Source organism: Ictidomys tridecemlineatus, chromosome 2 (genome assembly GCF_052094955.1).
Source record: "Ictidomys tridecemlineatus isolate mIctTri1 chromosome 2, mIctTri1.hap1, whole genome shotgun sequence".
Lineage (NCBI taxonomy): Eukaryota > Metazoa > Chordata > Mammalia > Rodentia > Sciuridae > Ictidomys > Ictidomys tridecemlineatus.
The window spans coordinates 213715167-213728907 of NC_135478.1; the positions used below are offsets into that span (position 1 = coordinate 213715167).

Below are 13741 nucleotides of genomic sequence, written 5' to 3' on the forward strand. Positions count from 1 at the left end.
GGCTTGTTGACTGAGAGTTCTGGCCAGGCCAGTTCCTCAGGGAACTCGGGTTTCAGAATCCTTACACTGAGATTCCCTGTGAAGCCTCCTTTAAGGTCTTGCCTGAAGCATAGGATCCTGGCAGCTAGTGCTTTGATAGTGAGCTGGGGGAAGGGCTGAGAGGAGAGGGGATTCAATATTCAGGTCAAATTTCCACTGAACCTAACACGTTCTACCATGCACGGTGTTACCTGGTCAAGAGACCTCAGAAAGCACATCCAGGCCTGAGGGCCCTCTAAACTGATTTCCAACCCTTCCTCTTGTTTTCAGACCTTTCTGCATCCCCACTTCCTGGTTCCTCCAACTCTGGATCTTTGGGGAGACCCAACGTAAACAACATAGTGACTCTCAGCTGGCCTCACCTTCATTGTTGTTAGCACAAAAGGTCTGGGCCGCACGCAAACTTCATGCATCAGCCAAAAGTCTTTATTCAGGAACGGAGTCATGCCTCTGCATCACATCGTGAATGCACTTCACGCCGCTGAATTGTAACATGAAAATGTTTACGTGGCATATTTTGTATTATATACGTTTTACCACAATAGAACAAAGAAGTGACTGGAAGACCTTCCTGGTGGAATGGATCTACCTTTCTGGTGAAATATGAGCCACTGAACAAAGGAGGGGACTGGGTTTACATAGGTTTTGCTGAGAGGTGACTGAATGAGCGTATCAGCTTGGGCACTCAGGAATTTGGGGTCTATTTTACTGGGTGAAATGGGAGGGAGTCTGGGGTAAGCGGTCAGTATCTGGGATTTATCTTACTGGACTGGTTGGAGGGCCTGGGGTCAGTGGTTAGCATCTGGGAAAGGATTTGTTTAGAGAGGAGGATCAATGTTTGGCTCTTCCCAGAGACTGCATTTCTAGGATCAAATGGATACCTCCTCCCCAGGGTTTGTTTTAGCACTGGGAAAGGATCAATGCTCTCAATGTATGGCTTTCTTTGTCCCTCCCTTTCCCCCGGCCTCACTATTTGGGGGTTTGTCATTTTCCATATCTAATAATTGTGGCTTAGCAATCAGATTTTGTGGGTTTATATCTTCAAAAAAAAAGTTTTTGTTTCAATGAGACTTAACTTTCTTTAGCTCATGTCTTGTTTATGAGCACATTAAGTTTAAAACAAATTTCAACTGTCTTTTAATGGCTGTTTTCTGATGTCTTTGCATTATGGCCAAAGATGTGATCTTTCTATCGTCTCTGAATTTTCTTGGGATTTCTTCTTTTGTGACCTATGGATATGTTCAACTTCAGCAAATATTTTCTTGATAAATGAGCGTTTGAAAAAAGGCAAGAGGAGATTATTATCTCCATAGAATTGGCAGGTAATGGGGTGTCAGAGAATTGTAAAAACTTGCCCCATGTCCCATGGTAAAGCCGGACCAGGAGTAAGGAATGTGGAAGGAAGTGGAGCGGGAGGTCAAGAGCAGGAACCCAGCCTGGGTCCCTGGTTACGTCCAGGCTGGGCCACTTGCCTGCCATCTGCCATCAGGAGATCAGAATAGTTCCTACTTTGTATGTGGTGGGTGTTAAATCCGTGGCTGAGAGCAAACACTTGGAATCTATTATTATTATTTTTATTTATGCTCTTCATCTAGGTTTCATGGTACATCTTGTATCGAGGATTCATTCCATTAACAAACTATGCCTTTAACAACTTTGGTAGCTACTCTTCAGCCCCCATCATTTATATTTTATCTGGGTCACTGTGCTTATGAGAGATGGTGGCCGTAAATACCATAATCTAATATAATCTAAGTATAGAAAGGCTTCCTGTAAGTAGGAAGGGCACTCAAGTCCATTAGACTCTCAATAAACTCTTTATTGAGAGTCATATATATATATATATATATATATATATATATATATATATATATTTTTTTTTTTTTTTTTTTTTTTTCCCACTAGGGATAGAGCCCAGGGCCTTGGGCCTGCTGAGTATGCGCACTGAGCTGTGCTCTCAGCTCCTAGTGCTTCATTGCTATCCAAGACTTATTTTCTGTTTTTTGGGGCTTACTTATGCCTTAAACAATATGGATGCTCAAAAACTCTTGTGTAATAACGAAACCAAACAACCAAAAAGCGCTTAGAGAGAAGATTAAAGGTGGCAGGGAGAGTGGGGTGGTGATGGAGGTGGGAGCCGTTCATTTTATGGTAGATCTTCCTAAATAAAAGGAGTTATCTGGGCTTCCCAGACTGTTGGGCGCTAATCCCTACCATAATTAGCCTCAAAGCTGCCAGAGCCACAGAATCAACCAGCTGGGAGGGACAGCAGCCAGGGCTAGATGTCCACTGAGCTATTTGTGTTGAAGCCGAGATCTCTCTCTTTTGTGGACACAAACAGCTGACAGTCTTAAAATAAAGGCGCTTTGCCTGCCTCTGAGCTGGATGGCTGGAAAGAGGCCAGCCTCTACCCCCCTTGTGGCTCCACCTCTGTCTCCATGACACCAGCGTTGAACATCTGTCCTTCACTTGGAATATTCCCAATTTCTGAGACTCCCTCACCTTTTCTTTCCTGGAGGGTAGAGAAACTGTGTAGCTATTCCCTTCTGTACCATCTCCCCAGCTCCACTTCTCCCCAACACCTCCCCAAAAGAAATTATATTTCATGATTTAAAAAATCTTTTTATTTTGAAATAATTTTAGACTTAGAGAAAAGTTGCAGAAATAACACATTTTCCTGTACCCTTAAGCCAGCTGCCCTAATGTTGATCATCTTATTGAGCCATAGTGCAATGGTCAAAACCAAGAGATTGACATTGACACAGTCCTAATAACTATCAGTGGACTTTGAAAGTCACCAGTTTTCCATCTCCCATCACAGGATTCAATTCCAGTTCCCCTGTTGTGTTGAGCCATCATGTCTTCTAGTCTTCAATCTGTGACCGTTCCTAGGTCTTCTCTTTCCTGACCTTGGCACTTTGGAAGAGTAATTAATGGTCAGTTGTTTTGTAGACTAGTCTTCAATTTGAGTTTGTCTAGCTTTTCTTCCCCCATGATTAGATTTGGCTGTAGATCTTTGATGTGATATCTCAGAAGTGATGTGTCCTCAGTGCCTGGACCTGAGGTACATGACGTCCATAGGTCTCATTACTGGTCCTTTTTCCCTGATCACTGGGTTAAGGTATGTCTGATGCAAAATTATTATGTTTCCTTTTGTAATTAATAAGTATCTTCGGAGACATGCTTTTATATCATGCAGATATTGTTTTTCCTCAAATTTTTTGCCCACTAATTTTAGCATCCATAGGTAGATAGATCTTGCCCACCAATAATTACACTGGGGTTCTAATGATGAATTCATATTTCCTTTTTTCCTCCACATATTAATTTGGCTTCTTTGGTAAGGACTGCTAGGTCTTATTGGTAATTTATATATTTATCATATCAGAATAGACTATACTTTTTTATTCTATGAATTACAATTCAATCTTATTTTTTTGCTGGGTTGTTAAAATTGGCCGTGGTGAGCTCTTCCAGATGGTTTGCATACCCTTGCGAGGAAATTTTATACTTTTTCCTTACTTTTCAACAGAAAATACCACAGGATCATGGTGTGATTTTCTTGCTCAGACCTGCAGCCACCACTTCTTCAAAGAACCGTGGTTCTTGGTATTGGAGAATGGCAACTGGATCCAATGTGTGCTTGTTGCTATAGGGTAGGCTGGGGTGGAAAGCACTGATAAAGGGATATTTTTCCTTAAAAAATATTTTTCTAGCAGCTGGGTGTGGTGGTGCACACCTGCAGTCCTAGCAGTTTGGGAGACGGAGGCAGGAGGACTGTGAGTTCAAAGCCAGCCTCATCAAAAGCGAGGCATTAAGGAACTCAGTAAGACTCTGTCTCTAAACAAAATACCAAATAAGGCTGGGGATGTGGCTGAGTGGTCTAGTGCTCCTGAGTTCAATCCCTGGTACCAAAAAAAAAAAAAAAAAAAGAAAAATTTTCTAGTTTGAAGGTTGTGGGTTAGAATACTTCTCTAGCATGTACAAAGCCCTGGGTTTGATCCCTAAAACCACCCCACCCTCCCCACCCCCCCACAAAAGTTTTTTCTTTGCTCCCACCTATCATAGTGGCTCGAATTCTGGGACTCCTAGAAACCTATGTGATGAAAATCAAGTCACTGTGCTGTAGTCCCGTAACCTCAGAGATGGACTCTCAGGTCTGGAAGGCTTTACAGTCACTCATTCAACGCAGACTTCCCTGGGCGGAGGGGTGATGTGATGACGTGACACTACACGTCTGCAGGTTCTCTGTGTAGGAGGCCCAGAAGCAGCCATGGCCCTGTGAGCCACGGCCTCGGGGGCAGGAGAGGGACTCAGAAGGGGAAGCAAGTGGTCACTGGCAGCGGTTACGGCTTCCCCACACACTTTCGCAAGGCCAGATCTACCCTTCATCCCACTTTTCACATTCTCAAGACGATTTCCTTCATTCTGTCTTCCAGGAATGTGCAAAGTGTTCTGAGGATTTTGGGTCAGGAGTTTGCTGAGGACAGAATATTGGCAAAAATGTCTAGGGAGTCCTTTGATGAGTTATTTTGAGCCAACATAGATCTAAACATTCACTTTCTAAAATGTGTTCCCCTGAAAAATCTGTCCCAGACTTGACCTACTCCTATAACCTGGTCTTTTAATAGGTCTCTACTTTTCTCTCTCAAGTGTATTCGATCAACAATACATTCTTCTGATAGTCGACACTCCCTTTCTTTAGTGTTTAACCACCTTCCAAGGTTAGACTCCTCTACACTGAATCTCTTTCTCCGTCCTAACCTTCAAAACATCCAGAGGATGGTCAGAGCAGTTGCATTCTGAAGGTAAAGGTCAAGGACAAGGTCAAGTTCAAGGTCAAGGAAATACCCATAAGTCTATGAGGGAAGCTCATTCCTAGCTTTGGATAGAGAAAAAGAGACATTGGCAAATAGAATTGGAACAATAATACCTAACTTCTGGGCTCCTTGCCTGACTCTGATGTTCCAGAGTCACTCTGTGGCCCCTGCAGGCTCTCTGGGTGCTGGTATCTTGCAGATCTTAATGACTTACCTGCTGTGCAAAGGTCCTCTGTCCAGTGAAGGCTTGGGTTATTTGAAAAGTGCACTGCACGGCTCTCTACCTGACACCTGTGACAGCACATCAGTCTGTCTGACTCTGTTGGGAGGAGTTGGCACTTTGAATCATCAAGCATCTCTATGCACAGGACAGGGGCTGCCCCACTTGGCATTTGTAGTGGCAAATTATGTCTTAGAGAGCTGTCAGGATGCTCGGCACTGACAAAGTCCAAGGGTAAGAGACCAGCCAGCTATCATTTATTTATGCTTTCAAAGGGCTCTGGAAGCATAGGTAACAATGGGGGTGGAAGAACAAGCCTGTCATGTATTAATAAACAGGAAGCCTGGGAGGAGGTTCTCCTCTGGGATGGGACACCAGGGACTAATAGGCTCCCTGGGGCTCCTGGCCAGGGCCCTTCTAATGACCTATTAGCCAGGCTACTGGAGAAAGAAAATGGTCTCCCCCGCCTTCTGCCGCCTTTGTTTGAAGAACTCAAGTGTGTTTCATTAGCAAGTTCTTTCAAAGAAGCCCAACCGTGGTTTGCCTGTGATGGACCCAGAGGATAGGTTTCATGCTGGATCGTTTAAACGAATTAAGTAAAATATTCATTGAGTTCCTATGAAATGCCAGATACTGTGTTAGGCATCCACACAAAGATTAGAAAGAACAATGGTCCCTGGAGTGCAGTTGGTAGTCTTCTGGGGCGTTCTTGGTCCAGGGCGGTTAATGCAATGGCTGGTAAATCAATTCATCTCCAAGGACTTTTAAAGTCTTACGTTCAGGGGAGCTTAGGAAGAAAAGTTGGTCACATTCCATTCCTCAAGGGGCTTATGGCCTGAGAGAGCCGCAGAAATAAGTACAGTGAGTCTGGTGAGAGGCGCTGGGGGGAGCCCAGCAGCAAGACGTTGAGAAGGGAGAGGGAAGCGTGGACTTTGGGGAAAGTCAGGAGGAAACAGCGGGAGGCTTAGATGGGGAAGTGCAGGGCCTCCAGAGCTGGCCTCCAGAGCCGGCCAGAGGTGAACTTGAGGTGATGGGGAACCAGGAACCACTGAGAGTTTTAGAAAGGAAGGAGGTCTGGTTAGCTTCCTAGGGCTGTGGGAGCAGGAGTCACAACCTGGGTGGCCTAACACAGCACAGTTTTGTTATCTCCCAATGCTGGAGGCTACAGTCAGAGATCCAGGAGTCCGCAGAGCCAGGCTCCTGCTGAGACTCTGGGTGGAACCCTCCCTGCTTCCTCCTGGGTTCTCTTGGCTGTGAGTCCTTGATGTTCCTAGGCCAGCATCTCCGCTGTTCCAGTCTGCCTGCAGGTGCGCGTGGCATTCCGAAGGCCAGTGGTCAAGTCTGGCCAAGGGTCTGCCCGCTCCAGTGTGACCTCATTTTTGCTAATCACATCTTCAATGGCCCCTTCTCCAAATAAGGGCATCTTCTGAGGTCTGTATCTTTCCTGGGGTGAGCTGGTGAAGGTGAAATGTTGGTAGTGAGAGTCTAAATGATGTCTGCTAATGAAGTGAAATGGGAGGGACTTCCTGCTGGGGGTTGACAGCATGGTATCCTTGGGCAACAGGATGAATGGAGCTTTGAGCCTGACCATGGGGAATTTTAATGGAAATTAATGCAGAAGAGGAAACTAAGAGTAGTCATAGAGTCACAGGTGAAATAATAATAGTGTTTGTTATTTTTGTTTTTTTGGAATGCTGGACACTGAACCCAGAGGTGCTCTCTCACTAAACTGCGTACCCAATCCTTTTTTTATTTTTTATTTTTAGACAGGGTCTCGCGAAATTGCCCAGGCTGGCCTTGAATTTGCAATCCTCCTGCTTCCACCTCCTGTGCTGCTGGAATTTTCAGTCTGTTTCACTGCACCCCACAACATAAGGGTTTTTAAATCTATGTGAATAAAAGCATATTGTGACATACACATCATTAATTCATTTTTAACCAGCACTCCATTTGGAAGGAAAGAAATGATTTCCTTGTGTGTGTGTGAATGGGGCATTGAAGATAGGATGCACAAGATTGTTGGAGGTGAGGGCCCAGAATTTGGGAGAGATTTCAAGAAAGATGTGAATTTGGGGGTCTTCCCTAGAGATGGTGGTTCAGGTCAGTCAGGAACTGTTGAGTTCCTTCCTGTGCTCTGACCTGGCTCAGTTTCTGGCTTTGATGTCAATCGTTAGTGTTAGGAACTCAACTGGTTGTGCACAACTTTTCTCCAGTGGGGCAAGACTCCTACCCTAAGGAGCTGTACTTGGTGTTCACTGGTGGTGCCACAGGGCTTTTTCTGTGTGCATTGTACCCCTGAGGACAAGGTAGAAGTGTCCTAGGAGTTGGAATGCAGACAGACTAGTTGGGGCTGGCCTAACCTTATTGATTCCAGGGCATTCTTGTTCGTGTCTCCACTCTTTTAGAAGCCAGTCTTGGTCAGAAGGTGCTTTTACAAAATCTCTTACCCTTGGACACAACTGTGTTCTCAAAACAGACTATAAACATCTTGAGATCATTTCATATCCTCTCCGATTCCCAATTGGTGTGATACCAGATTCTCAGCACTTTCTTCTTGTTTGACTACCCTCATTTTTGACCCCCTGAGTAAATTTAGTTGAAATTGGGCTCATCAATGCTTCTCATGGAGCTGTTGGATTATTCTGTGGATTATTCTGTTGGGTTATTCTGGATGGTTTTAACTGTACCTTATTAGGCCTATAAAGCTTAATCAGGGGAGGGAGCAGGGCTGGGCGATGAGGTCCTTTCTGTTCCATTTGCAATGGATGGATATGCTTATGGATACAAGGAGCTTGTTACTTGTCTCTGGGCTTCCTGGAAACTCTTTAGCCCCTTTAACTCAACTCAGTGTAGGTACAGAAAAGCTAGACAAGTTCATCCAGCATGCAAGTTTGTCTGTGGGCCAAGGACTGTCTTAATGTCTGAGAGGGACAATATAGCACATCCTGACAAGGAGAAGCAGCCCTGCACTGTGGTCCCCCAGAGCTCAGCCTCAGAAGCCCAGCATCCTGTATTTGAAATCTGCTTCCACACCCTACTCTGTGACATAATTAGCTTGAGGCTGATGAAAACATATATTTCTTTCTCCTTCACAAGAAAGCAATTTCAAAGGGAAAGAGTGGGGGCCAAAATACAAATGTGATTTTTGGCAAAAAGATTGTGAAGTTGATTCATGGCATGGCCAAACTTTAAATATAATCTGTCAGGAAGACAAGGCAATCTCTAACCCAAATAAACAACTGTGTCCAGAAAAAAATAATTGTCAACAAAAACCGCCTTCCTTTTGTTCAAAACTTTCTAACTCATGTCTTTGATTCCCATAGTAAAAATGGTGACCATCTCAGAAAAGTGAAAATAAATTCCATCAAATAAAATTGTTCCAGGACAGAGATATTGGATTAAAAAAAAATGAAAAAGAAAAAAAAAAAATAAAAGCACCAAGCAAACTTCCCTAGTATTTAACCAGTTAGACCTTCTTTTGAAGTCAGACTCTCTGAGCCTTTTGAAATGAAGAAGTTTAAACTTTGGTTGAACTCAGGGGCACTCAGCCACTGAGCCTCATCCCCAGCCTCGGCCTACTGAGCTGCTGGGATTATGGGCGTGCACTACCATGCCTGGCAAAAAAGAAGTTTAAACTCTTAAAAAGTAACCTAGTTGGGTCACACAGCCCAAACCTTGTGCATTGGGTTTGGTCATCCTCAGAGAGAGACTCCTCAGTGCCTCCAACCCAGCAGTAAGTTCTGCGGGAATGGCCCAGCTGCCTCAGGCAACAGGTGGCAGCTGTCTGGGTTTTAAGGGTGTCTTTATTGATCATTATCCTTGTGGGAAGAATTACTAATAAATAATAACCTGAAACAAGATGAACGACAGGATTTATGCAATGGTATATTCAAAAAGAAAAGGAAGGAATAAGAAAAAGATGAAAACCCAATCAATCTCCATGCCCTCTGTGCTTACTGGAGAACACAGCCTCCTTGGTGCCATGAAGCCCGGGAACCACGGCCCCGTTCTGTGAGGCAAGCCAAACCCTAGTCATCCTCTCTGGAGGCACCATTAGGTCCCCCAGAGAGAGCTATGCTTCTGTCTCCTGTGGGCTCCCTTAGGGCGATCTTGTTGGAGAGCTCTGGAGCAGAACCCATTGGGGTGGGGACTTGCTGCTGCCCCTTAACAGAGGCTCCTTTCCTTCCACTCGGCACTCAGGGTCATTGGCTGGGGTGGGGTGTGGTAGGTGGTGGGCCATTCCTCTGCAAGGGCTGTTTGCCTACTCTGGTCTTGGTGCTATTGCTCTTGGCCATCTTTCTTCTTGTGTGCTGGCCTGTGTCACCGTTACGACCCTGTAAATTAGAACGTATAAACACAGGAACTTGGGCTCCTGACACTTTGAACTTTGCATTCATAAAACACACACCACGAGCCCCACACCTGAGTGAGGCATGAGCAAGCCGCTGCTGTGGGCCACCCCAGTGTGTCTTCTCCAGCCTGGATTCTCTCTTTCCCTCGAGCACACATCAGGATGTTTAGCTACTTTATTTATGAGTGGATTTCCCACTCTCCCACCAGGCAATACCCTTTGGTGAGGAGTCTGTGAGTAGTGTTTCTTGTTCTGTCTACAATGCCCACCATGTATTCAGAACCCAATAGATATTTATTGTTAATTGAAGTTCACAAATTCTAGAACTCGCCGTTCCCCTCTGTTAAATCCATGAGAAGCTGAAATGGCCCAAGTTTGATCTAGGAGATATTTTGGCTCCCTGAACCTTAACTTTCTTCTCCCCTCTTTTCCCCGTACCTGGAGGCGTCTGGAGCTCCCGTGGGCTGGTGTGGGTCTCAAGGAGGCTGCTTTGAAATGTCTGCAATGAGGTGGTGCTGCAGTGAAGCGTGAAGGACCTTGTGCCGCAGCTGCCACTGTGCATGGCCCTCACGCCCACACCCTGCTGGGCCCAGACAAGGCCTGCAGGAAGGAAGGCCCACACTGGCTAGCCCCGCGGTGAGGGAGGACGCCCAGGTGAGAATCTCAACCCGAGTCCTCCTTTCGTGGAATGGGGGGATGTGCTATGTGAAGTCACAATTTTTCCTCTCATATTTTGAAGTCACCAGCTTGGCACCCACCAGCAAATCCCTACTAGGCTGTGAATCCCTCTATGGAAAAAAAAGAAGAAACCTATAAGATGTGAGAGACTTTTCTTCTCTCTTACAAAAGGCTTCTGTAGAAATGCAGGAGTTTATTATTTACAGTACCTAATCTTCCTAGATGGAAGGGAAAGGTTTTTTTTTTTTAAACTATTTTTCTTTCCTTTAAGAATGTTTTTTAAAAAATAAAATCCTGGGTCCTTAGTGCTATTTCCTTGATTTCTTACAGTCTTTTTTTCTTTTCCTTTTAATATTCAGATATGTTTTTTTTATCTCTAAGGGATGCTCCTGATGTCTCATCAGGAACATGTATCTATTATTGTTGCAGCAAAAGACCACCCCAGAAAGGTGGGGTGCGCGCCTATAATCCCATGTCTTGGGAGGCCAAGGCAAGAGGATTGCAACAGCCTTAGCAACTTAGTGAGGCCCTAAGCAACTTAGCAAGACTGTCTCAAAATAAAAAACACAAAGGGCTGGGGATGTGGCTCAGTGGTTAAGTGACCTGGTTAAGAGATTTTTTTTCTATCATTAAGGGCCACTTCAAAAGTAAACTATGCAGCAGTCTTCTTTGCTGACAAGCTTACAATAGAATCAAACTGAGTTCACATATAATCTTGCTCAGTTTTGTGATTCAAAGTGATCATTTTATCCTGAAAAGAATACCCTAAAAGAGCTGGTGGTCATGAATTTGGAAAATGTGTATCTCCAAGGGGCGTATTGCCTGGTGGGAGAGTGGGGAATCCACTCAGAAATAAAGTAGCTAAAAGTCCTGATGTGTGCTGGAAGGAAAGAGAGAATCCAGGCTGGAGAAGACACACTGTGGTGGCCCACAGCAGCGGCTTGCTCTGACTGGGTGAGTGCCCATGCCTCACTCAGGCATGGGGCTCATGGTGTTGGTTTTATGAATGCAAAGTTCAAGTGTCAGGAGCCCAAGTTCCTGTGTTTAGACCTTTGCCACATTTTAGTTTACCGGGTTGTAATGGTGACACAGGCCAGCACACAAGAAGAAAGATGGCCAAGAGCAATAGCACCAAGACCAGAGTAGGTGAACAGCCCTTGCAGAGGAATGGCCCACTACCTACCACACCCCACCCCAGCCAATGACCCTGAGTGCCGAGTGGAAGGAATCCCCAGCACCCTCCCCCAAAACCAAACCAAAATAAACCCACCCCCAAACCTGGTGGCTTAAAAACCAGCAGTTGTCTTTGTTCACCGACTTGGCAGTTTGGACAGGGCTCAGTTCCTGCTGCTCTCTCTGACGTACTCATGATTTTGTAGGGTCAGAGGAGGCAAGGCACCGAAGACAGCAGGAAAGTTTTATTTGGCTGCAGCCAGGTTCAGAGGGCACAGCCTTTGCTGTAATCCATTAATCCCCTGAACCCCGAGTTCAGGGAGTTTCAGAGTTTTATACCCAGCGTGGAAGGGGAGGGGCCCAGAAGTTCACAGTCTGCAGAAGTTCACATTAAAGCAGCTTTTCCTTTCACTGTTCTGGGCAAGTTAACCCTTCAAGGACAACACCTGAGAAGGGGAGAGCTTCTTCTCCCCTCTCTTTCCTCCCCCTGCCAGCTGTTACCATGGGAGCCCAACTGTTAACTTCTCTTTTCTTAGAAATAAGTGTAAACACCTCTGTGAAGCCCAGCTCAAGGCCAGAGGCCTTGTTTACACATTTCTACAAACTACTATACAGGATACATGTTTGTGAAGAACTAGAAAGGGGCTGTCCAGCACCTGGAGTGCCAATTTCTTCCCGGCCAGTGGCCAAGTAAAACAAGGCAACCCGAAAATAGGAAGTTTATCTACATTGAACTCTTTTGGGGAGACTCTTTTGCTAACAGTCCTGAAATCAGCCATGGTGAAGATTTCTGGAGAAGCCCAGGTAAGACTTTTCTGTGGAGAAAGGGGGCCCCACTCACATGGCAGTGACCTGGGGCTGTTGGCAGGGACACCTCCATTCTCCTGACTTATGACCCTAGATTTTTCATGCTGAGATCCAAGAGGCAAGCCCCAAGGAGGAAGCACTTGTCAAGCTTCTGCTTGTTTCACATTTGATGTCTCAGTTGTGGCCAAGCAAGCCCTGTGACTAAACTCAAGACTCAGTGTGGTGAAGGATTACACAAGGACGTGGGTGCTGGTGGGCAGGACTCACTGGGATCACTGTGTGGCATAAAGAGAGGCATATTATCTGGGCTTTTTATTTGCTTTCACTAAGCCATTACATTTGCTCATAACCTTGCTAATCACTCTATAAACAGGAGCAGGCCAATTCTACAGAGGATTTCTCTACCCGTGCCACCTAACGTCTTTATCTGGAGTTGGCAAACTTTTTCTGTTAAGGGGCAGATAATAAAAATCTTGGGTTTCACAAACCACAGGCTCTACTCACTTGTTGTTCAAGTGCACTAGTAACCAGAGATAATATGTAAGTGAATAGGCAATGGCTGCATTCCAATAAAACTTTATTTATAAAACAGATTTGGCCTGTGGTCCTTAGCTTTCTTTTGGAGGTGGGTACTGGGTATTGAACTCAGGGGCACTTGACCACTGAGCCACATCTCCAGCTCTTTTCTGTATTTTATTTAGAGATAGGGTCTCACGGAGTTGCTTAGCACCTCATTTTTGCTGAGGCTGGCTTTGAACTCACAATCCTCCTGCCTCAGCCTCCTGAGCCGCTGATTACAGGTATATGCCACTGCGCCTCGGATAGTTTGTCAATTCTTGATTGTGATTTTCTAGATTGTCAAAAATATTGTGCATTGTACTCAAGTATTTCTACTTCTCAAACTTGAAATTTAAATGCCATGAAACTTAAATGTCATTTTTGTGGATCCTTGGAAGAAACTGATCAGTGTATATTCATGTTGCATAACATTTTAAAATCTAATTGTTTAAAACCATAAACAAATCCATATAATCTTTTCTAAATATCTTTTTAAGAGTTTCAACAAAAGTTGTGTTCATAGAATAAAATGTAATGAGCTGGTTCAGTGAGTCAGAGGGACAATATAATACAGATGTGGAGAGCACAGACTCTGGAGCCAAGACTCTTTGGCTCTGCCACTGACTGGTTGTGTGACCATAGACAAAGCTACCGAGGCTTTGAGTTTTTGTCTCCTCATTTGAAAATAGGACTGATGACAGCTCTACTTCATGAGGTTATTATGGAGACCGTGAGTTAGTCTATATAAAATACTTGAGAGTGTTGCCCAGATAATAGTAAATGTTATTAAAATGTACAAGCATCAAAATGTCATAAAACTAACTCTAAAAGAAAATCAATAGACATATGATTGTTTACAGGTTCATGTATCAAGAATTTTTCATTGAAAAATCAACAAATTAACTTAGATCTGAGTACTTTCAAGTCTACTGAAATGCAACAAGCAAGCCACAGGGAGCCGTGGCATAGATTTGCCGCAGGGGACACACATAAACATATGGAACGTTATTAGATAGGAGAATGTGCAGTGTCCAATACACTTTCAGATTTGTTAGAAAAGATAAATTCTTTAAAAAATTTTTATTTTACTATAGT

The 13741-nt window shown here is 44.5% G+C and overlaps 1 long non-coding RNA gene across 1 annotated transcript; it reads right to left on the minus strand.

Annotated features, from left to right (window-relative positions):
• Positions 1–8939: 8939 nt before the first annotated feature.
• Positions 8940–10299, minus strand: LOC144375471 (uncharacterized). The gene is made up of 2 exons (XR_013435432.1): positions 9869–10299; positions 8940–9413 (listed from the first exon to the last, which is right to left on the minus strand). It is a non-coding gene; the product is annotated as an uncharacterized LOC144375471 (long non-coding RNA).
• Between the last annotated feature and the right edge of the window lie 3442 nt (positions 10300–13741).